The 24,184-nt window shown below is 44.1% G+C and overlaps 1 protein-coding gene across 1 annotated transcript in view; it reads right to left on the bottom strand.

Annotated features, from left to right (window-relative positions):
• The window catches only part of rptor (regulatory associated protein of MTOR, complex 1), a 427,059-nt gene that overhangs the window by 390,268 nt on the left and 12,607 nt on the right, over positions 1 to 24,184 (bottom strand). The gene's annotated exons all lie outside the window — the stretch shown is intronic.

Genomic DNA, 24,184 nt, shown 5'->3' with positions numbered 1-24,184 from the left:
AGCTCTCTCAGGTGGAGGTAAAAGGTATCATGGCTACACTCGAAGAACGGGGGAGTTATCCCCTGTCTCCGTACCAACATTTATCACTAAAACAGATTATGCCACCATTTATCTCGCCGCTATTTATAGGATTTTGTTGCCTGTAAATTGACTGCTGCACTTCCTACATTACAACATATTAAAACTGTGCCTGAATGGCGAGATCTTGCACTTCTCGAGTATGGTGACAGGAACAGCACTCCCTGTTCCTCTTGACTGCATGGACAAGATTTTGTCTTTTGGGTCCGGGACCTCAACCTCAGGGTCAAAAGAGGGTCACAACCCCACACACCGGCAGTGATTTCCCCCAAATTTGCCAATTGGTGCTCACCATCGAATTAAGGATGCGGGTGGGCTTTCAAAGTTGGAGAGCCAATAGGAGGCCCCCCCCCCCCAGCACTGAAGGGGCAGCTGGCCGCCATTTCAGGTAAGGGAGAGAAATGGGGCCTCAAGATGAAGGTGCTCTCTCCCCAACTTTTTAAACTCAAGTAAAAAAAATAGACTCGGTAGTCAGCCACCTTTGTGGAAAGTTGTCTGTGGCCACAGATATGGCCAGGCTGGCGGGAGGGCCTTAAAGCCTGGCTGGAGCACTAGTCCCCCCCCCCCCAAACTCTACACCAGGAGGCCACCTCCAGGCAGCTGGCCTAGCTTCCAAGTCCCGAGAGTGATTGGAAAATTCTAGTTGGCCTCTGACAATAGGCCTTAAAGGACCTTTTAATGATCCTCAATTGACTACTGGCACTTGCGGGCAGGTAGCTCTGCCACCCTCCATCCTGCCTCTGGGAAAATGGCCCAAAGCCGATGGTGGCAGCAAACCTACACACCAGCCAGCAGTGCAAAGTTCCATGCCCGCCCGCCTCTGTGTTTGGTCCCATCGGGGGGTTGAAAAGTCCTGCCCCACATTCAGGTAAGTCTATTTTAAAATCGTACCTTGTTTGGTTGCAGCCTGTGGTGGCCCCTTTAAGAACTGCCAGTTAGGTCTCGTGTGCACTTGGTGTGCACTTGAGTTCAGCCAGCACCCACCATGCAGTGAGGACCGCAGACAGGTGACAGGCCTTTTATTTACACATGCAAAGGGTTTAACACCTGTTTCAGACACGGGATCTTACTATGCCCACCCGCCCCGCACCCCACCTTGGCCCCCTTTTTAATAATCGATTTTACATCCTCCAGTCTGATAATTCAAAGCGGGCTTGGAGACGAGGGTCAGAAAAACCTGGCGTCTTTCTTCTGTACCTGGGTGCCCTTTTTGTCTGCTTCCTCCAGAGAATATCCAGTTCTACGCTTGAAAAGATTGATCAGCCACGTTGTGCAGTTAACCAGAGTCAAAGAGTGAGCCAGGTCCTGCCCCTTCCTTACCTGGCTTCTCACCCCACCCAGATCCTTCCCCCCCAGATCCCCCAACCCCTCCTCCAGTCTGCTGCTGCAGTGTTCAGGCCGTATGGTGTCTTTTTTTAAAAGTTGCACCCCATTTTCCATGCGCCGGAGCTGTTTTACACCAATGATACTCCAATTGGGATGCAAATGAAGCCATTAGGCAAATGCATCTCTGACCAACGACGGGTGCAAATGTTAGTTGAATGCCCATCACAGCAGCACAGCCCACCCTGTGGAGCTTTACTCGCATTGCGTACCAACTGGCACGTACTGAAGTAAAGTCAAACTGACTTCAACCAAAAAAATATCAAACAGACTGAAGGCATAAGCTTTCCTTAAATAAATGATGATTAATAGCTGCGACAGTGACACTGAAGTTCAAGATCGTGCAGCTCTGAGATGAGTTGCTTGTTGTTAATACTCAGAAATTACACTCCGCAACCATTAGAGAAAGTTGAATCACACTCGAGTAGGGTTAGCAAGTCTTCTTAACTTTCACTCATGAATCAGGAGTGTGAGATTGGATGCTACCATTGCTGTGCAGTGAAACGAACAATGGGAGCAGAGCTCTGTAATACGGACAAATTGAGACAACAGGATCCACAATACATTTGTCAGCTTGAAGTAGATCAGATTGTGACAGCTTATGGATTTGTTACAACTCAACTAAGTCTTAGCAAGCCGTTAAGTAGGTATTTCTAATGAGTTGTTTGTTAATCTCAGCGCTCTTACACACCATTTGCTGCATGGCATCTGGGATATAACACATGTATAAGAAAACAGGCCGCAAGAGCAGCTCGACAAATCCGCTTCACTTCTAGCCTCTCATGCAGACGCTGACTCAAGTTGGGGTCCGGTTCCATGGGAGTTCCTAACGGAAAGTTGGATCATCAGGCTACTTGCTCTGTATGTGGTGAGGGGAGGGAGCATCATTCCTGATCCCAGTCCTTCTCCTCGAGTGGGTGTCCTACAGCCAGGATCGTTGCATTTTGATCAGAAGCAGGAACCTTGGCCAATTTTTCTCTTTCCCAATTGGAAAGGACCAATGCCAATTCCAGTATCCCAACTATGGCCACAGTTAATTTGACACACATCAGGGACTTAAACTGAGACCTGCCTGGTTATCCTGGATCAGTATCAGATGGCATTATGCATTTACTCATAAGGAAATCCCAGTGCCATTTTTTGAGTCACTGTCTTCCTGCTGCAACACAATATAACATTCAGTTTGGCAACAGTTCTTCTGACAAGACTTTATTTATGGACTAGCTTGTTGCCAAGTACAAATTACCATGTAACATAGATGAATTTAAATTCGATGACAGCACACTATTTACCCTGGCTGCAGGTGCCACATTTCTCTATCCAATTTCAAAATGAAGGTAGTCCACTGCTTTTTGCTAACAAAGTTTTTAGGTTATCTTCCCTTGTGACCTACTCCCAGTCTGCTCCTGCACACCCCCGGCACCTTGAGAGAAGTGTGCAAGGACAGCAAGTTGGATTTAGCCTGTTCGAATTACCCCCCTTCTTTCAGAGAGAGTACAGTGGGGGAGAACTTGCCCTTTACCAGCTCCATGGTGCAAATGCACAGTTCTGTTCCGTTATTTAGGTTCTTGAGACTGAACCAACAGAGGGTACGGTAGGTGCAGGGCAGGGAATGGGATGGGGGTTTGAATCTTGATTCTTGCTTTGCTGATGATGAAAATACACTGAAGCACAAGCGGCCTCCATGTCATCCAAATAAGTAATGTTTCTACATCACATTGTCATCATTGAAGGATTACACTTCTATTTCATCACTCAGACTGGACAGGGTGATACGATTTTAACCCCTCTCGCCTGATGGGAGTGGACCCCGCAGTTAAAATCACCTCAGGAAACGTAGTGCCGTTTCCGCTTGCTTCCTGCCCGTCGCCACTTTGACTGGGTCCTTTTCTTGGCTGGATGAGAGACCCGCCGCATTCAGTCTTATGATGGCCCATTAGCACCCTGAGGCCATTTTAACTGCTGACTTTGTCCTGCCACAGACTCGATTCAATCAAACTTATCACGGAAGAAGCAGAGGCCCAGTAGGTAATCTATGGGGGGTGGGGGGCTCAGGTGGAGCAGTAGGCCTCTGCTTCCTTAGCCTTTCCCCTCCCACCACCCAACTCTCCCCACCCCGCTTACCAGGCCCTGCCGAAAAGCCCTGTGTGTTGGCAGGCAATCTCTGACCTCCCAGCAGCCAGTCAGCTGCTCCTTTAATCCCATTTTGGGCCAATCAGCCAGGAGTTAAAATAGCCTAGGCCCCAAATTGAGACTGCGGGATCGAGGAGGTTTGCTACATACCCCGAAGAATGAAACAGTAAAAACTGGGAAATAAGAGTACCGGTCAGAGCTGTTTTTCCCTTCTGGGTGCTCCACCAGCTTCAAACCCAGTTATTCCACTGTCCATTCCTTTCTGCCTTTTTGATTTGCTAATAAGAATGTGAGCATCACTGGCAAGGTCAGCATTTATTGTCCATCTCTAATTGCCCTTGAGAAGATGGTGGTGAGCCACCTTCTTGAACCGCTGCAGTCCATGTGGTGTAGGGATATGCCCAGTGCTGTTGGGAAGGGAGTTCCAGGATTTTGACCCAGCGGTGGTGAAGGAACGGTGATGTATTTCCAAGTCAGGATGGTGTGTGGCTTGGAAGGGAACTTGCAGGTTGTGGTGTTCCCATGCATCTGCTGCCCTTGTCCTTTTGTTTTACATTTTAGAAATTTCTGGACACCAGTTCAAATACTAGGCTGTTTGGTCTAAAGTTAAGTGATCACCCTAATGTCAGCTTGGTGGTCTCGAATGAAACAGGGCCTAAAGTTTGTAGTAAAGCTGCTCCAAAGAGGATGCAATATTGAAAGATTCCTTTCAATGAGATCGCAATTTATTTTTATTGCATTGAATAGGGTTGTGTGTGTGTGTGTGTGTGTGTGTGTGTGTGTGTGTTTGTTTTGTGTGTTTGCCTTGATTGTGTGTGTGTTGTGGTGGAGGGTGTGGGTGGTGTAGGTTTAGGCTCTGTTCTAACTGACATCAGACACAGTCTGGCATGAATTATCACACCCACAAGCTGTTATGGATTGGGTTAACCTGTCAAACCAATGTATGAATTAAAAACAGAAAATGCTGGAAAAACTCAGCAGGTCTGGCAGCATCTGTGGAGAGAGAAAGACAGAGTTAACGTTTCCAGTCCAATATTGGCCAGTTCTGAAGAAAGGTCACACGGACTCGAAACGTCAGCTGTTTCTCTCTCTACAGAGGCTGCCAGACCTGCTGAGCTTTTCCAACATCATCTGTTTTTAATTCAGGTTTCCAGCATCTACAGTGTTTTGCTTTTAAACCGATGTATGGTCCACTCAGCAAAAGGTTCTGGATATTGACCAATTTGTTGCTGAGTGTGGAAATTTAAACACAGGGCAAAAGTAAAACACCTTTTGAATTTGTGCCATACTTATTGATACAAAATTCTGTGATCTTATTCAGCGTGTGATTGTGAATAATTTAGGATGCCAAAAAAGCATTCTGATTATGAATTAAATTATTTACAGTGTGGTATTCAAAACCCTTGCTGGAAAAACAAGGCAAAGCAGCACTGCCCTATTTTGGCTGCCGTGAGGCCCAGTATTAATCTGCAACCTTGTGTGCAGCAGACCAAAGACGCTCAGCGGTCATTTAAGGTCGAAACTTCAAGCGAAGTAAATTGTTGAAAACTGGTCTTCGGCACAAAGCCAATCCAGGTGGAAAAATGGGGATAAGTAAAAAAAAAATAGCTTGAGGAAAAATGTGACAGAATTTCCTGTCCAACTTTCACAAATAAATCATTTAAATTAAAATCAGTATCTTGCAGCTGCTTCGTGCTGTTGGTCATTCTGTATCAGTTGAACAAAGGTATTTACGGCAGATTTGATTTTTCTCCCTCATATCCAATAGGAGCTAATCTGAGGCTAAACCAGTTCAAAGAAATTAACTGTTTCAGGCCTGCAGTCCTCCAAGTTCCCGCCTCCCCCTTTAATTTTCTCCCCTCATGGTATTTTCAGGCATACAGTTCAAAGGCTACCCTCTTGTATCATGCCCAAGCACTTGTTCTTCATTCGTGAGCCTGGGAATAGGTGCTTGGCAGCTATTTGACTGTGGGATCTTCACAGTCTCGTACATGCAAAACATTCATGCCATACAAGTGCCAGGCAATGACCATCTCAAAGAGAATCTAACCATCTCCTCTTGATATTCAACAAATCGAACACCATCAACATCCTAGGCGGTTAACATTAGATCAGCTAGGTTTCTGGTCAGTCACGTGTGGCTGTTAGAGCAGTTCAGAGGCTGGGAACTCTGCAACAAGTAACTCACCTCCTGCCTCCCCAAAGCCTGTCCACCATCTACAAAGCACAAGTCAGGAGTGTGATGGAATGCTCTCCACTTGCCTGAATGAGTGCAACCCCAACACACAAGCTCAACTTCATTCAGGACAAAGCAGCCTGCTTGATCGGCACCTCATCCATCACCTTAAACATTCACACCATCCACCACCAAAACACAGTGGCAGTATTGTGTACTATATTCAAGATGCATTGCAACAACTCAACAAAGCTCCTATGATAAGACCTCCCAAACTCAAGACATCTACCACCTAGAAGGACATGGGCAGCAGATGCATGGAAACATCCCCACCTGCAATTCTCCTCCAAGTCATACACCAGCCTGACTTGGAACTATATCACCGTTCCTTCACTGTCGCTGGGTCAAAATCCTGGAACTCCATCCCTAACAGCACTGTGGGTGCACCTACACCACATGGACTTCAGCGGTTCAAGAAGGCAGCTCACCACCATCTTCTCAAGGACAATTAGGGATGGGCAATAAATGCTGGTCTAGCCAGCGACACCCACAACCCAGGAACATTCCAGCAGAGATCACTGCATAGTGATCAGAAGTAGGAACTCTGGCTGATTATTATGCCCCCTCCCTTCCCAGTGGTGTTGAGGCACATTGTAAGGTCCCTACAAACATCCTTATTGGCACTAGCTAGCACAACAGCACCAACCGAGAATTGTATCCGACATCTTCTTGGCCCCTGCTACTCAGTTCCCAATGGAACTATGAAGGGAGCTGATTGAATTCAAACAATCAGAAATAGTCATGCAACAGTGGGCGAAATTAATTTGCCAAATGTATTTCTCTTTCTTAAATTGATATAGCAGCAACTGGTCTCTCATGACACTGAATGATAGAATCCCTCAAAGACTGCTCAACAATGGTTGCTAGACAACCATTACTGTTATAATGTTTCTTGGAATTACAACATTGCCCACACTTCAAAAATTACTTCAGTGTTTGTAAAGTGCTTTGGGATGTTCCAAGGTCATAAAAAGGCACTCCATAAACACAAGTCCTTTCTTTCTCTCGACAGTAATCTTCATTTTGGTTCCACAAATCCCCTTTCGGGCAGGTAGGATGAACGCTCGTGTATTGCCCTCCTTTGAGAATCTGTGTCCCTTCCAGCATGTTCTGATTTTGAGGGGCCAATCTTTCAGTTCCTGATCCAATCTCAACTTTGTCATGAAACACTGTTCTGAACACATCCATCGACTCACTGTGACCAACAGCACATCCACTAGTGAATAGCAAGAGCCTAAATACCGTCAGCGTTTTTAATAGAACCTTATAGTTATCTGCAAAGCTTACATAAAAGTAGAAAATGCTCAAAGTACCTGATGAAGGAATGGCCCCAGTGCTATGCAGACCAGAGGATCTGTACACAGTTGGCTGATGTCAGCTATGACAGGAATAGGGTGTTCCAATTAGCCTCTGTCACCCAAACACGAGAGAAGTGGGAAGAAAATTAGGCAGCATTCCCATTCCCAAGTACATTTTCTTTGGGATGTGGATGGCATCAGACTCAGTGGTGACGAAATGCACATACAACAGGGCCAAACCCACCACTAAGGCTCACAAATGAGGGATGGATCAGGCTGATGTTACTGCAGCACTGGTCTGAAAGGAGTCGACAGGAGGACAGAGGAATGCCGGGGAGAAAACTAAGGATGGAAAAATAATGATTGCGGTTTTAGCTGTGGCGAGATGCTTGTACATCCCTCATTCGAGGGGTGGACATTTTCAGTGTTCTCTGAGAGCAGAAATGCTACAGATGCTGAAAATCTACAATAAGAAGAGAATGCTCAGTATTCTGAGTTCAGGCAGCGTCTGTGGAGAGAGAAACATACTTAACGTTTTAGTCCATGGCCCTTCATCAGATCTGGGGGGGTTGAAGGGGGTTAGAGATGTTTTAAGATTAGAGATGGACTTCTTTCAATTTAGTATACTGCATTTGGTGCTCACAATGCGGCCTCTTCTACAATGGGCAGACCAAATGCAGGTTGGGTGACCACCACCTTGCTGAACGCCTCCATTTAGTCCACAAGCCTGAGCCCGAACTTCCGGTCACCGGCCGTTTTAATTCTCCACTTTGCCCCCACTCTGTCCTGGGTCTCCTGTAGTGTTCCAGAGAAGCTCAATGGAAGCTCGTGGAAAAGCACCCCATCTTTCAGCCTTCTGGGCTCAACGTTGAGTTTAACAATTTCAGAATACAACAGCTGCTCCCATTTTGTTCCCTTGTTTTGTTTCTCTTTTTTTCTCTGGGTTTTGGACAGCAGCTATTACAATTCTGCCATCCTGTCGCTCCTCTTGACACATCTTTTGTTTCTTTACTTGTCCTATTTACTACCCCATTCGGCCTGGCACAGCCTGTTGTCGTTTAGTCTTTCCTGACTTCCGCCCTATCAGAGACCATGCCTTTGGTTCTTTCCCCCCCAGCTTCCTCTTCCCCTGTCTCTATCTGAAAGGTCATCAACCTGAAAGGTCAACTTTTTTTCTTTGTCCACAGATGCTGCCAGACCTGCCGAACATTTTCTGAGTTTCTTTCCTAATGACCGAGTTCTCTGCTTTGATTTACAACAGTTGGACAATTCTTTTTAATCTCCCCCAAATCTTTGGCAGCTGAGTAAGTCACAGAACATGCAGAATTGCACAGCGCTCATGGAGAGAATTTTCTCTCAGTCGGGGGTGGGGGTGGGGGTTTGTGTGGGGACGGGCGTGGGCGGGCACGCAGTCGATAGGCACCCCCGATCAGCTGGGCGCTGCCATTTTACGTGGGCAGGCCAATTAAGGCCCGTCCAGCCTGACACAAGGCCGGAAGCGCTGTGTGCTCCCTGTGCGGGCAGGGGGTGGGTGGTTGCCTGAGTCGGGGAGTTCAAAGAGCTGCCTCAGGGAGATCAGTTGACGTTCTGAAAATTTTAATAAAGAAAAAAAAAAAATTAAGACACGTCCCCTCATGTGAAAGTGTCACATGAGCTGGGATATGTCTATGAATGTTAGGAAAAATTTTCATAAAACTTTAAATACCTTCATGAAACCTCATCCCGCCAGTGGATGGGGTTCCATGATAAATGTGAAAGTTGGACAGGCAGCTCCGTTAAGCGCTTTAATTGATATTTAAATGGCCTTAATAGGCCTTTGACAGTTCGGCGGACGCGCAGCTGACTTGGGTGCGCGCCCGCCGAACTGAAAATCTGAATGAGGCGCGGTGACGTCGGGACGCACACGCCCGGTGTCACCCCGCGTCATTTTACGCATTGGCGAGCAGGCTCCGCCCACCCGCTCGCCGAGCCCAAGATTCTGGCCCATGTGTTTGTCTAGCATGCTGTACATTTTTCGAATCTTATATCATAAGAATATTTATTCAAGACCTGTCATAGAAATCATCTGTTTGGTTGAAGTTACACAACTAGCATAATTTACTGATTGTGCTCTGAACTCCAGCCTGTGGAGTTGACATTGTGGTTATATTGGTGCTGGACAATGTAAAGAGCAAAGTTTCAGCATATTCCACAGCACACAGTATTTCCAGCATGTGCCAAAGGAGTGGGGGAATGCAGCTTGAATGGTTCAAATTAAAACCAAAATGCATAGGGTAATCATTAAAATTATGAAATCAATTTGAAGTTATTTAATTTTCTAATAAAATAGAAAATGTTACAGTGCACACAAGCATTTAATTCTGCTGATGCCGGTCTAGGATTCTCAGGGCGGTCTCAGTTGCTGTTAATGGTAATGGGTACATCAAGCACTGATATCTAATTATTCTCTATTCATTACTGTTCACCTGCCTGTACTCACAGGGGTCAGGAAGACTGGTTACAGAGAGAAAAACAGTAGAAGCCTGTGCATGGTGCTCTGCCATTTTTATACTCCTTCCTCACTCTGCTTCCTAAAGTAGGTCAGTCCTCAAAGGGTTCAAGCCAAGTGTCTGGGAACGCAGTTTCGTGATACCATTGCTAACTGGAGAAAGGCCATTGAATCTGACACCCAGTCTGTCCCCAAGCTCCCACCATGAAGCTATTTCAGGCAATGAAACAGCCTCAAAGATTTTAGTAAGGTGTCTGAAAGAAAACCAGAAAATGCTGGAAGCACTCAACAGGGCAGGTAGCATCTGCAGGGAAAACAGACAGGATGATTTTTTTTTATGTGTGTGTGTGTGTGAACAAGTCTGCTCTCTGCCACTGTCAGCTGTGTAAGAGGTGAGTTGTTTGTGCTTCCTGGTACATTACAGTAAAAGGCCTGACTGGTTGGTAACTCAGGACAGTCGATGAAACACTACCTGAGGGTAAAGAGTTCCCAGACTCCAATCTTGTCACAGTTATGTGTGTTAATATTGGAGAAACCTTTCAGTAAAAAAAATGGCTCCATCATCCTTAGGACTCTGTCACACTCAGTTGCCGCAAGATGGGCATTACCTTAGGAGCAGGTCATGAACCCGCCCTGTCAATCACGGACTAGTACAAGATGTGAAGAAAGGGCAGGAAGAGGGAAAAGTACATTTTTTTTAAAAAAGCTACTGCTCAATCCAAGCCTGAAAGCAAATCAATGTTGTGCTGGATCTGCTGTGTGGCACAATCCCCTGATGGTGTGTTTTAACTTTCCCTCTGCAGAAAACCTACACCTCCCATAGAACTGCCCCACCAGGTGGAAACTATTTAGAACACAGATAAACGGTTAATTGCCCACGGCAGTGGTTAAAAAGAAAGCATTGAAGAAAGGGCCGGTAAATTGTGGGCAGTGGGTGGTAGGATGCCTATTAACCTGCACATCCTGTACGGACATCCATAAACCACTGTCTGTTGTACACCCTGTCCTCACACCCATAGAGTCATTACAGCACAGAAGGAGGCCCATTTGGTCCATCAAGTCAACTTTTAGAGCAATCCAACCCCATTCAGTACTGCCTTTTGTTCACCACATCCCCTTCCCTCCCTCACTTAGTAATATCCGTCTGATATAAGGTTTATTATAAAAATCACTAGCAGGTCTGCTAAAAACCATTATGAAACGTTTGCACTGGTTACAGCGGCTGGAGGTGTTTGCTGAGAGGGGTATCCAGCAAGTTAAGGAAACATTCCCTCACATTTAATTATTCAGATGTGTGGGACATTCCATATTTCAACTTCATTACTTGTCCTTCATCAGTATTAATATGGACAATGAATGATTTATGGAGCTTTTCCATTTACCCAATAGAATATTGGAAGGTGTAGAGCCTAGAAAATGGGAGAGATTTATTTTCTTGCCATTTTTTAATAAGGCATCAAACACGGAAACATCTGGCACTTAATGGTATGCGCAGGTCATTAATGCAAAGTTTGCTGTCACTCATTTTTATTGATATATTGAATTAAGTTTCCATTGTAAATCATGTGCTTCACTTTTACCCATTACATTTCATCCAAACAATTCTTGGAAAATTATAAATCAAACATAAACAAATGTTCAAATGGTTACAAGTTGGTGAAATGTTGACACCATTAGGGATGTAATGCCAGATGGATGAACTCCACCACTGATGCACACTGGCAGCAGTGTGTACCATCTACAAGATGCACTGCAGGAATTCACCAAGGCTCCTTAGACAGCACCTTCCAAACCCACGATCACTACCATTTAGAAGGACAAGGGCGGCAGATAGGTGGGAACCCCACCACCTGCAAGTTCCCCCCAAGCCACTAACTATTCTCACTTGGAAATATATCGCCGTTCCTTGACTGTCACTGGGTCAAACTCCTGGAACTCCCTCCCTAACAGCGCTGTGGGTGTACCTACACCACATGGACTGCAGCGGTTCAAGAAGGCAGCTCACCACCGCCTTCTCAAGGGCGATTAGGGGATGGGCAATAAATGCTGGCCCAGCCAACGATGCCCACGCTCCATGATCGAATAGAAAAGAACCTACTCTGACTTGTTGATGAGGGCCGCATTGCCACTACGGTGTTGTGGGCAGTGCAGATGGCATAGACAGGTGGTCAGGCTGGTGAGTCCGTAAGGTCTAGATGGTGCCGCCTTGAGTCAAGTTTCCATCAAGGCCAGGATATCATAAGACCATAAGACATAGGAGCAGAAATTAGGCCAATCGGCCCATCAAGTCTGCTCCGCCATTCAATCATGGCTGATAAGTTTCTCAACCCCATTCTCCCACCTTCTCCCCGTAACCTTTGATCCCCTTACCAATCAAGAACCTATCTATCTTGGTCTTAAATACACTCAATGACCTGGCCTCCACAGCCTTCTGTGGCAATGAATTCCATAGATTCACCACTCTCTGGCTAAAGAAGTTTCTCCTCATCTCTGTTCTAAAAGGTCTTCCCTTTACTCTGAGGCTGTGCCCTCGGGTCCTAGTCTCTCCTACTAATGGAAACATCTTCCCCACGTCCACTCTGTCCAGGCCTTTCAGCATTCTGTAAGTTTCAGTCAGATCCCCCCTCTCATCCTTCTAAACTCCATCGAGTATAGACCCAGAGTCCTCAAACGTTCCTCATATGTTAAGCCTTTCATTCCTGGGATCATTCTCATGAACCTCCTCTGGACCCTCTCCAGGGCCAGCACATCCTTCCTGAGATACGGGGCCCAAAATTGCTCACAATATTCTAAATGTGGTCTGACCAGAGCCTTATAAAGCCTCAGCAGCACATCCCTGCTTTTATATTCTAGTCCTCTCGAAATAAATGCCAACATTGCATTTGCCTTCCTAACTACCGACTCAACCTGCAAGTTAACCTTAAGAGAATCCTGGACTAGGACTCCCAAGTCCCTTTGCACTCCAGATTTCTGAATTCTCTCCCCATTTAGAAAATAGTCTATGCCTCTATTCTTCCTACCAAAGTGCATGACCTCACATAAGTGCATATCAATACGATCACCTACAACAGTCGCGGATGGCAAGGGCCTTGTTTGTGAGTGAATGGATATTCTGGGGGCAAATGTAGAGAAGGAAATTAATAATCTGGAGCACTAAAGTCAAGAAGATCAGCTTTAAGCAGAACAGTTGAATTCTCACTCAGAAAACTTGATTATATATTGTATTCCCACACATCCAACAAACTATGACAACAGAGAATGCAATGGAACATTAAGATGTTTTGAAATAATTTATTAAAAATAGTTCTCACTCATTTTTGATTAATGGGAAGTCTTTTGTTAGAAATCACACCCGAAAAGCTCTGTGAAATATCAGAATTGTGTTCCCGTGACTGACAATGAATTTATCAATACTGCAGAAACATTGCCAGACGTTCTAACGTTCATGCTGGAAATAGATCGAGGTTATGGACAGGTTTAGATGAGGTAGACAAAGAAAAGCTGTTCCCCCTTAACTGATGGTACAAGAACTAGGGGAAACTGATCTAAGATTTTGGGCAAGAGATACAAAACGGATGGGAGGAAGAAATATTTTTTTTTTTACACAGCGAGTGGTAATGACCAGGAATTCATCGCCTGTGAGGTTGGTGGAAGCGGAGATGATCAATAGTTTCAAAAGGAAATTGGATGGGCTCTTGAAAGAAATAAACTTGCAGGATAGAGCAGTGCAATGGGACTAATTGGGTTGCTCCACGGAGAGCTGGCATGCACTTAGTGGGCTGATTGGCCTCTTTCTGTGACTATAAATGGCAGCTGATTTGATTCTGATTGCGTGCAGACCATCGATTCATTTACATCTGCCAATACCTAGAACATTTTTTTTTAAATTAAGAAAGGAAAAAAAGACAAAAAATAAGACACAAATAAAGACAATTTCCAGAAGGCATTTGATAAGGTGCCACAAGAAAGGTTATTGCGGAAAATAAAAGCTCATGGTGTAGGGGGTAACGTATTGGCGTGGATAGAAGATTGGCTAGCTAACAGGAAACGGAGAGTTGGCATAAATGGGTCTTTTTCTGGTTGGCAGGATTGACAAGTGGTGTTCCACAGGGATCAGCGCTGAGGCCTCAACTTTCTACAATTTATATAAATGACTTGCACGCAGGGACAGAAGGTATAGTTGCTAAATTAGCTGACAACACAAATATAGTTAGGAAAGTAAGCTGTGAAGAGGACGTAAGGAGGCGACAAAGGAACATGGATAGGTTAAGTGAGTGGGCAAAGATCTGGAAAATGGAGTATAATGCGGGAAAATGTGAAATTGTCCATTTTGGCAGGAAGAATAAAAAAGAAGCATATTATCTACATGGTGAGAGATTGCAGAGCTCTGACATTCAGAGGGATCTGGGTGTCCTAGTGCATGAATCACAAAAGGCTAGTATGTAGGTAAGCAAGTAATTTGGAAAGCTAATAGAATATTATTGTTTATTACAAGGGGAATTGAATACAGAAGTAGGGAGGTTATGCTTCAGTTATACAAAGCATTGCTGAGACCACATCTGGAGTACCATGTTCATTTAAGGAAGGTAGTAGGATGTAAATGTGTTAGAAGCAGTTCAGAAAAGGTTTACTAGACCAATACCAGGAATGGGCGGGTTGTCTTATGAGGGAAGGCTGGACAGGCTAGGCTTGTATCCACTAGAGTTTAGAAGAGTAAGAGGCAACTTGATTGAAATCTTTAAGATCCTGAGGGGTCGTGACAGGATGAACGTGGAGAGGATGTTTCCTCTTGTGGGAGAATCTAGAACTTGATGTCACTGTTTAAAAATAAGGGGTCACTCATTTAAGACAGAGACGAGGAGAAACTTTTTCTCAGAGGGTCGCGAGTCTTTGGAACTCTCTTCCTCAAAAGGCAGTGGAAGCAGAGTCTTTGAATATTTTTAACGCAGAGTTAGGTAGATTCTTAGTAAGGGTGTGAAAGATTATCGGGGTAGGCGAGAATGTGGAGTTGAGGTTACAATCAGATCAGCCCTGATCTTATTGAATGGCAGAGCAGGCTCGAGGGCTGAGTGGCCTACTGCTGCTCCTAATTTGTATGTTTGGTAGAGCTTGAGGATCACTGAAAAAAGACACATGTCAAAGTTTTTCACCTTGCAAGAATACCAAATGTAAAGGGAAAAACAATTTATACTTTGTGAGACGAGAGTGCTGATTGATGGGCAAGTGGACTCTGATTGGTAGGGGCGTTGCTATGGAGAATGCACTAGTTAACTGATGACTGACAGTTAACCGCCAAGCTTTGTTTAAATTCAAACCAGGCGGGTTGACTCCCATTGGTCTAGGGAATGAACCCCACTTATTTTGCTCAGCGCAACGCGTGGACATGTTCTTTCTGTCTGCAAAGAGCTCCCATCATGAAGCCCTTCTGTTCTCAACTGGTGCATTCTCCATAGCAACACCTCCACCACTTGCCAACCAATCAGCACTCTCTTCTCACCAAGTATAAATTGTTGTTCCCCTTATATTTGTCATTCTTGCGAATGTCCTGATGAGTGCAAGACAAAAAACTTTTTTGACGTCTTTTTTCAGCAATACTAAAAACATTGTTACCAAATTGGTCATGAAATTAAAAACCATATGGACCTCGTACAAGATTTTCAGGGTTTTGAATCCAACTTTGGTATTACCTAAACATCACGAGTTAATGGATCTCATCTTCTCTCCTATTTTTAAAACATTGGTTGAATTCCGCATATAGATCATAATCTTTCGTCTCTGTTCTTCAACTAATTAAAAAGGAGGTGGAATTCTGAGAAGATAAAAGTATGCTTAATTACATTAATGCAGCGATCATTTAAGATCACCGCCTTACCGTATAACCTTCTATAATCAGCTCCCTTGTCTAGAAAGAGCCTTCAAAATTCACAAAGACTTTTTATCCATTTAATCCATTAACATCAACATAATAAAGATGTCCATGGTCTACTTAATCCTTAAATGCCAGCGGGAACTATTAGCATTCTATTCACAGAGGGATTTGAAAATCAGATGATGCAGTGCCATTTAACTGTTACGACATGTCTTCTGCACGTTAGAGATGTTCAAGCAGTTTAGTGATAACTACTGACATCTAGTGGCAGGAAGGGATCGCCTTCATTTTCATTCATACCCAGCCTAACCTGTTAAGGTTAAATGATCCGTAAGATTCATGTTTCCTCACCAACCCAATGAACATAATGGGAAGAACTTCTTAATATAAACTTAAAGCAACATACTGCAACTAACAAAGAAGCAGGAATGAGGCACTGCAGTGCTGCATCAGGCAACGATGGGACACGAGTCCATGATCAAGATTCCAAAGAAAAACGAGCCATTCTTCAGGAATATTCCTAAAGTGTCTGTGTCAGCAGCTAATTCAGAATTGACAGATGGGAGCCTGATGCTGGGACCCTCCTTGTTAAACGTGCCTCAGTTCCACGCTGGGACCCAGAATGCAGTATCCCACTGAACCATGGGGAAACTTTCGGACAAGTTTTAAATAAAAATGGACAAAAAAAGTTCCTGGACACGTGTCCGTTCTTAGCGGCTAACCAGCCGAAATGTCGTGTCGATTTGAGGCTGACAGGAAAGCCTTTGGAAATGTCAGTGTGTGGGGGGGAAGAGACAGAAGAATATTGCAGTGTTCCTTGTAATCCTGCTCCATAACGTGGCCTACATTACAGGATTTTTCTGATGCTTTGATGAGCAAATTCATTATCTCTGTATTCAGTCGAAGCTTATGAGATTCTGGTCTACATCATACCGTTAGTTCAGAATGTAGGTCCTGAAATTAAATACTTTTGCCAATCATTTTGCAAATTAAGTAGACACGTCACCTTAACCAACAATGTATTTGGTGTTTGAAGACAGGCCTTTCTGGAGGATGTGCTATTCCATTGGTCCATAATGATTTCACTGCACTAGTTGCAGTGCCCATTGCTACTACTGCAGCAATCAAATATCGCTTAAAACGATAACCATTTGCATTAACGCAATTTCAGGGCTGTGGGTTAGGGTGCCTGAAATGCTCGGTTGGTTTTGGACAGGGGCTGTGTCAACTGCTAACTCATTGGTTTGCACCTTGTTAAGATGCAGTGATACAAGAACAAACATAAATTATTAATTAAGTAAATAACAACTCGTTAATGTTTAATTGCCTTTTATGTACATAAGCCTTTCTAATCCTCTCTAAATGGTGTGCAGCCACAGTTTGTACTAAGCACAGGCTGCAATTTAGCTCGAGCTGTGGGAAAACTGCAACTGGAAACAACTGGACAAAAGGTCACTGACACAAAGAACCATCCTGTTATACAGTGAAATACTGTAATAACACTACCACACTACACCGTCACACACAGCGGACAAATCAGGTACACACGAATGTGCCCACAATAAGCAGAATCCTCCCTTGCCACTGGTAAGGTGAAGGAAGACATGTTTCTGAAGATTTCTCCGGACGGATTTCAAATTCTAGCTGAAAGCAAAATACTGCGGGTGCTGGAAACCGGAAACAAAAACAGAAAATACTGGAAAAACTCAGCGGGTCTGGCAGCCTCTGTGGAGAGAGAGACAGAGTTAACGTGTTGAGTCCATGTGACTTTTCTCTCTCTCCACAGAGGCTGCCAGACCTGCTGAGTTTTTCCAGCGTTTTCTGTTCTAATTCTAGCTGTCTGCCGATCTGCAATGCACTCTGACCAACCCCATGGTTAAATGGTGAGACATTTCCTCACTGCCTCACTTAGGAGAGATTTCCAAAGTAATTGGGTGTCGGTTTTCTTTCACACATTTTTTTATATTTCTCTTTCTCTGTGCGACAGGGGCCGGGGATCAATGCCTTCTTACCGCTCTTAATCTGGATTCAGATGTGGTGACACAGGAGATGACACAGAAGCCGAGTTAACAATGTCGAAGCACGCGGGAGGCCAGTTTGTATTTCGCTCTATGCCTGAAATGGTCTTCCCTCTGTGACCCGACAGACAATCGTGCAGGATCGTAGCAGAAAATAGGGCCAAATTAAGACACTGAGCTCTCAGCACCAACCCTGCCCCACCACCGCATCTGATTGTAACTCAACTCCACATTCATTTCCTTGTCCCACTCCTTCCCTGCCTGAAAATGCCAGCGGATAGCTGAGGGCCACATTCCTGCACACTTACCCGCCGTCCATTCCCACTCTTGTCACTCCCCTGGCCTGCTTGATGAAAAGTGGGGGGGGGAAGGGGAGGCGGAAATGCAGGGAGAGGACCTACTCATGGTCAACTTTCCCTTTAATTTGACACCAAGACCCGCCCTTAAGAACATAAGCAATCAGGAGAGTAGGCCATACACGCCCCGAGAGCATGCTCAGTCATTCAATAAGATCATTGTTGATATTCTGTGTCAACTCCACTTTCCTGGTTTATCCCCATATCCCTCAATTCCCGTAGTGTTTAAAAATCCACCAGTCTCAGGCTTGAGTATACTCAGCAGCTGAACATCCACAGCTCTCTGGAAAGAGAATTTCAAAGATTCACAACGCTCGGAGTGAGGGAATTTCTCCTCATCTCAGCCTTAAATGGCCGACCTTATCGGCTTCAAACTTGGCTGAGGTTTACAGGGACCTCGACCGAGGTTCTTTTTCAGGGCTCTTCCACTCCTGGAAGAGCTCCCTCCACTTCAGTTCCTGGTGCTGGAATACCACCAGGATGTCGCCCAGCAATGTCCAATCACGCCCGGAAAATGGGGTTACGTTGGGATCAGAGGGATAGGCGAGAATTACCCCTACATCTCCACCCCCAACCCCCAAAGAAGGAAATCTATCCCGTGTCTCATTAACCTATTTCACTACAATATGAGATACCATTTTATTTCCCAACTGCCACTTGTTGCGTTCTACATACAAACTTGGAGCAGGAGCAGGCCACTCAGCCCCTCAAGCCTGCTCCACCATTCAATAAGACTATGGCTGATCTGATTGTAACTCAACTCCACATTCTCAACTACCCCTGGTAACCTTTCACTGCCTTGTTCATCAATAATCTATCTACTTCTGCCTTAAAAATATTCAAAGACTCTGCTTTCACTGCCTTTTGAGGAAGAGAGTTCCAACCACTCATGACCCTCTGAGGGAAAAAAAATTTCTTCACCTCTGTCCTAAATGGGTGACCCCTTATTTTTTAAAGTGACCCCTAGTTCTAGATTCTCCTACAAGAGGAAACATCCTTTCCACATCCACTCTGTCAAGACCTACATGTTTCAATCAAGTCAACCCTTACTCTTCCTAACTCCAGCAGATACAAGCCTAGATTGTTCATCCTTTCCTCATAAGACAACCCGCCGATTCTAGGTATTAGTCCAGTAAACCTTCTCTGAATTGCTTCCAACGCATTTACATTCTTACTTAAATGAGACAAATAGTGTACACAGATGTGGTTTCATCAGTGCTCTTTATAACTGAAGCATAACCTCTCTACTTTTGTATTCAATCCTCCTCGCAATAAGCGATAATGTTCTATTAGCTTCCCAATTACTTGCTGTACCTGCATAATAACCTTTTGTGATTCATGGACTAGGACACCCAGATCCATCTGCATCTCAGTGCTCTGCAATCTCTCACCATTTAGATAATATGCTTCTTTTTTAATCTTCCTGCCAAAATGGATTATTTCACATTTTACCACATTATACTCCATTTCCCAGATCTTTGGCCACTCACTTAACCTATCTATATCCCTTTGTAGCCTCCTTATGTCCTCTTCACAGCTTACTTTCCTAACTATCTTTGTGTCATCAGCAAATTTAGCAACCATACATTCAGTCCCTTCATCCAAATTATTGATATAAATTGTAAAAAGCTGAAGCCTCTGCACTAAACCCTCTGGCACACCACCCATTACATCTTGCCAACCAGAAAATGACACATTTATGCTTACTGTCCGTTTCCTGTTAGCTTGCCAATCTTCTATCCACCCCAATATGTTGCCCTCAGCACTATGAGCTTTTATTTTCCTCAATATCCTTTAATGTGGCACCTTATCAAATGCCTTCTTGAAATCCAAGTACAGTACATCCACTGGTTCCCCCTTATCCACAGCATAGGTTATTTCCTCAAAGAACTCCAATAAATTGGTTAAACATGATTTCCCTTTCACAAAACCATGTTGGCTCTGCGTGATTACCTTGAATTTATCTAAGTGCCCCATTATAAAGTCTTTGATAATAGCTTCTAACATTTTCCCTATGACAGATGTCAAGCTAACTGGCCTATAGTTCCCTGTTTTCTGTCTCCTTCCCTTCTTGAATAAAGGAGATACATTAGCTATTTTCGAATCTAATTTGAGGGAATCTTCCCTCAATCTCATGAATTTTGGAAAATGAAACCAATGCATCAACTATCTCACTAGCCACTTATTTTAAGATGCTGGGATGAAATCTATCAGGAGCTGGGGACTTGTCAACCTGCAGGTCCAACAATTTGCTGAGTTTCACTTCCCTGGTGTTTGTGATTTTCTTGAGTTCGCCCTCCCTTCCAATTCCTGATTTACAGCTATTTTTGGGATGCTTCTTGCATCTTCTATTGTCAAGACCAATGCAAAATATTGGTTCAGTTCATCTGCCATTTCCATATTTTACATTATTAACTCCCCAGACCCACTTGCTATAAGATCAACACTCACTTTGTTACAAAAACAAAAAGTGCTGGAAAAACTCAGCAGGTCTGATAGCATCTGTGGAGATCTCCACCGATGCCGTCAGACCTGCTGAGTTTTTCCGGCACTTTTTGTTTTTGTTTCAGATTTCCAGTGTCCGCAGTATTTTGCCTTTAACTCACTTTGTTAACTGTTCTCTTTTTAAAATAGCTGTAGAAACTCTTACTATCTGTCTTATATTTCTAACTAGCTCTCTCGCATACTGTAACTTTTCCCTCCTCATTAATCTTTTAGTCATTCTTTGCTGTTTTTTATATTATGTCCAATCTTTTGACCTGCCACCCATCTTTGGTAATTATATGCTTTTTCTTTAAGTTTGATACTATCTTTAACTTTTTTAGTTAACCACGGATAGTGGGTCCTCCCCTTGGAATTTTTCATTCTCGGAATGTATTTATTCCGTGTATTCTGAAATCTGCCCTTAAATGTCTGCAACTGCATCTCTGTTGACCTGTCGCTAAACCCATTTTGCCAGTTCACTTGATTTTTTTTCCTTCATTTATTTCATTGCTATCCTTTAATTACAGATGACATTTTCAGCATTTCCAGCCTTTGGTTATTGAGTCAGACAGTTAGGTAATAATATGCAGAACAGAGTAGAAAAGTGTGTTTATACCTGCAGGTAATCATTCCTCATAGTGGCAGGACAATGTAGGTTAATCCCTCCAAGGAGCAAGACAGGGTAATTATTCCTCAAATGGTCTGAATGGAATATTACTCACTACCATCTATTTTAAAAGGAATCTGGAATTTTCCATCAAGATACCATTTATGTGTTGACCTTTCTGCTTGATGATGGCTTTTCATGTTCTTGAGAAAGCTGCTTTTGACAGTTCTATATGTGAGGAGTCCAACACAATCTAAACCATAAGAAAGTCTGTATATTATTATTATCCATTTTGGCTGGTCATTGTAAGTGTGGTTATGACTGTCTTTTTTTCACATGCTGGAGAGGATAGACATCTCTGTCAGGTGTGGAATTTGCTACTTGAAAGGCATTAACCCTGAGGGGTTGATTGGCAAACCAACTGAAACCAATTAACATCCACAGCTTGTTTGAAAGGAGGACTTGCATTTACACGGTGCTTTTCATGCCTCAAAGTTCTTTACAGCCAATAAAGTATTTGTGAAGTGCAGTCACTGTTGAAGCTTAGGAAATACAGCAGCCAATTTGCACACAGTAAACTCCCACAAATTGGAATGTGATAGCAAGCAGATAATCTGTTCTTTTGTGATGTTGATTGAGGGATAAATATTGGCCAGGATCACTGGTCTTCTTCAGAATAGTACAATTGCAGGCAAATTGGGCCTTGCTTTAATGTCTCAACTGAAAGACAGCACCTCCAACAATGCAGCACTCCCTCAGTACTACACTAGAGCCTCAGCCTTGATTTTTGTGCTCAAGCCTGGAGTGGGACTTCAACCCAGGACCTTATGAGTTAGAGGTGAGAGTGCTACCAACTGAGCCATGGTCAACACTAAAGGCCTCAAGTCAACCAAACTAAGGTGTAGTGTTGAATGACATGTACAAATCATTTGGAATCTCCCATCCAGGTGGAGTCAAAGAGACCACTACATTCATTTAATTGTGTCAATTACGAAAGGAATCTTCAACTGCTGGCTGCTTGTTTCGTGTCTGGAAAATGGGCGGCTAGCAGTTGTTTATTGGGGGAAGGGAAGGGTGACCTTGCCCACTCTATTGGTGTCCAAGACCCACCTGATTCCACCCCCAGGTGCATCTGCAAATAGCAGAGAAGCCCACTGTCTGAGTCAGATAGGAGTTTGCTTAAATATGCAAATTAGGCCACTACGCTGCTTGTAGGACCCTGATTGTAAACTTCAGCTGCAAATGGGAGGAGCGCACGCTGTGCACACTCTTGTCGATTTGTACCAGGCGTTAGGCAGCCTCGTCAGTGGCCTTGGCTTGCTACTGGCTGACTTCCTGCCCTCCGCATCTGGGTTAGCTGCAGTGGGAGTCTGTAGCTCACTGACCGCATTTAAATGTGGCCCAAAGCTGGATTTGGCTCAAGCCTCAGGCTGGCAGGGGCTGGTGTGCAGACTCTGTGCCCACTTTGGGCATAGGTCAGACTTCTCCCCCTTTTGTTTTCCTATAGTTCCATGTGCTATGTTTTAGGCAGCATTGCTTCAGGAATGTGAATGGAATGTTGGCCTTCATTGCAAGGGGGAAGGAATACAAAAATAGGGAAGCCTTGTTACAACTCCACAGGGTATTGGTGAGACCACACCTGGAGTACTGCGTACAGTTTTGGTCTCCTTATTTAAGGAAAGGGATGTTGGAGAGCTAGTTAGCTAAGCTAGCTAGATGGCGAGAATGTGGATCAGATTAGCACAGGGTTTGATTCCTATTCCGGCTGAGATAGACTCAGGGCCTGACTCGTCACTCTACCCCGACTGATCATAGTTCTTTGCTGTGGTTCGGTGAATAATCGCCAAGGACCCTACCTCTGGGCAGAGAACTCAAGACGAAAGAGAGTGCTTGCATTGGAGGCAGTTCAGAGGATGTTCACTAGGTTGGTTCCTGAGATAAAAGGGTTGTCTTAAAAGGAAAGGTTGAAAAGGTTGGGCCTATATTCACTGAAGTTTAGAAGAATGAGAGGTGATCTTATTGAAACAGAATTCTGAGGGGCTTGACAGGATAGGTGCTGAGAGGATGTTTCTCCTCATGGGGGAAATATAGAACTAGGGGGTCATGGTTTCAAAATAAGGGGTCTCCCATTTATGAAGGAGATGAGAAGAAATTTCTTCTCTCAGAGGGTTGTTAGAATGTGGAATTCCCTTCCACAGAGAGCAGTGGAGGTTGAGTCATTGAACATATTCAAGGTTGAGCTAGTCAGGTTTTTGATCGACATGGGAGTCAAAGGTTACGAGAGCAGACAGGAAAATGGAATTAAGGCCACGTCAGATCAGCCACGGTCTTACTGAATGGTGGAGCAGGATTGAGGGGCTAAATGGTTTACTCCTTTTCCTTATGTTTTTATGTTCCATCCTTGTCTGACCTATTTTTAATTTTGTGCTGCAGCCTGTTAGGAGATGGTGTGGAAAAATGCAGTGAATCATAGAATTCTAGAAATTTACAGTGCAGGAGGCCATTTGGTCCATTGGCTCTTTGCCAGCCAAAAAACAGCTATTCAGATTAATCCTACTTTTCAACACTTGGTCTGTAGCCCTGCAGGTTACAGCACATCAAGGGCATATCCAAGAGGGTTTCTGCCTCTAACATCCTTTCAGGCAGTGAGTTCCAGGCCCCCACTACTCTCTGGGTGAAAATATTTCTCCTCTATTCCTTCTACCAATTGCTTTAAATCTATGGCCCCTGGTTATTGTCCACTCTTTTAAGGGAACTAGGTCCTTCTTAGCCACTCTATCTAGGCCCTGCATAGTTTTATACACCCCAATTAAATCTTTCCTCTGTTCTAAAGAAAACAACTCCAGCCTATCCAATCTCCCCCCATAGCTAAAATTCTCCAGTACTGGCAACATCCTCATAAATCTCCTCTGTAGCCTTTCTACTATGATCTTCCTCATTCCTCTGGGTCACTTTAGTCCAAGCCCCTTGACTACTGTGACGAGGGGTTGGAATCATATGAATGAGATTTATACCACAGATGAAAGCCCAGCTTCAGCATTACTATCGGGGGTAGAAAAGTGTCATTATCTTTCAATATTTTTGAATTTGGGAAGGTATAAGCTTCAAATTCTGTTAGTGTGTGAAATCTGCTGCATTGACCTCAAGGCACTGTTTAACCTTTACTTTTAATAAAACTGGTTTGCGGTTCACGGCTCAAGTCATATGATCTGATAGTTTTCAGTCTTTTGCTAT

Source organism: Cetorhinus maximus, chromosome 24, assembly GCF_964194155.1.
Source record: "Cetorhinus maximus chromosome 24, sCetMax3.hap1.1, whole genome shotgun sequence".
NCBI classification, from domain to species: domain Eukaryota; kingdom Metazoa; phylum Chordata; class Chondrichthyes; order Lamniformes; family Cetorhinidae; genus Cetorhinus; species Cetorhinus maximus.
The sequence above is the reverse complement of the archived record's forward strand: the minus strand, read 5'-3'. Positions and strand labels throughout refer to the sequence as shown.